Consider the following 1,595-nt stretch of genomic DNA (forward strand, 5'->3'; position numbering starts at 1 on the left):
GTAGAAGAGTTTTTCTTGGTAAGAGACCTGAGACCTGAATGGAGGAGATTTTCTCTTTTTTTTTTTTAATAATATTTTAGTTTTTCCCAATTACACATAAAAACAATTTTTAACACTCATTATTAAAAATCAGTTACAAATTCCCTCCCTCCCTTCCTCCTTCCCTCCCTTTCCCTCTCCCTGAGACAGTAAACAATTTGATATACATTATACATGTGCAGATCATATTTCCATATTAGCTATTTTGTGAAAGAAAACAGGCCAAAAGACAAAGAAACCATGAAAAAAATACAGCAGGTGAAAAATAGTCTGCTTCAATCTGCAACTCCTTTGGAATTGCTTTGTATCATCATATTGCTGAAAAGAGCTAAGTCATTCATAGATGATCACTGTAAAATGTTGCTGTTACTGTGTTCAGTGTTCTCCTGCTTCCGTTCACCTCACTTTGCATCAGTTCGTATAGGTCTTTCTATGTTTTTCTGAAGCCATCCTGCTAGTCATTTCTTATAGCACAACAGAATTTCATTACAATCATATACCATAACTTGGTTCGACCATTCTGCAATTGATGAGCATTCCCTCAGTTTCCAATTCTTTGCCACCACAAAAAGAGCCACTATATTTTTATACAAATAGATCCCTGCCCTCCCCCCTTTTTAAATTTGAATTATAGCCCTAGTAGTGCTACTGATGGGTCAAAGAGTATGCACAGTTTTTTGGCCTTTTGAACATAATTCCAAATTGTGCTCCAGAGTGATTGGATCGGTTCACAACTAGTAGAGGAGATTTTCAAGGAAGATGCCTGAATGATGTGAGACTAGGAGGAAGGGAGAAGGGAGAGCTTTCTATGGATGTTCTCAATTCATTTGGTGAAACATGAAGCAAAGTCCTTGGCTGAACTGGTGTTGGGGAGAGATTATGCTGAGAGGCTTGAGGAGAGATTTGAAGGTTTAGATCAGCTTTGGCAGAGAGTATGATAGTAAATCAATTACAGAGGATCTTCCTAAAGCACAGGTCTGACCACATCATTCCCCTCCTCAGTAAATTCCAGTACCTTCCTAGCACCTACAGGATCAAACATACTACTCTGTTTAGCTTTTAAAGCCCTTTATAACCTGGCGCCTTCCTATCTCTCCACTCTTCTTAGACTTGACTCCTTTCCACACACTCAACTGTCCTACAACACTGGCCTTCTTACTTGTTCCTCTGTGTCCTACAGTCTTTCCCTGGCTTTCGTCTGTGCTGACCCCTTGCCTTATCTCTATTTCCTGCCTTCCTTAGCTTCCTTTAAGCTAAAACACCACCTTCTTCAAGGAGGCTTTCCAGGTTCCCCTTAATGATAATGCTTTCCCTTTGACATTGCTGCATGTATCTTGCATGTCCAGTCTGTATGTTGTCTCCTCCATTAGTCTATGAGCTCTTTGAGAACAAAGGCTTTTTTTTTGCGCTCTCTCTCCTTCTCTGTCTCTCTGTCTCTCTCTGTGTCTCTGTCTCTGTCTCTCTCTGTGTCTCTGTCTCTGTCTCTCTCTCTCTCTCTCTGTCTCTCTCTCTCTCTCTCTGTCTCTCTCTCTGTCTCTCTCTCTGTCTCTCTCTCT

The sequence above is a fragment of the Petaurus breviceps genome, unplaced genomic scaffold (genome assembly GCF_028583685.1).
Source record: "Petaurus breviceps papuanus isolate PSGF00001 unplaced genomic scaffold, PetGlider_PUasm1.0 90503, whole genome shotgun sequence".
In the NCBI taxonomy this organism is placed as follows: Eukaryota; Metazoa; Chordata; class Mammalia; order Diprotodontia; family Petauridae; genus Petaurus; species Petaurus breviceps.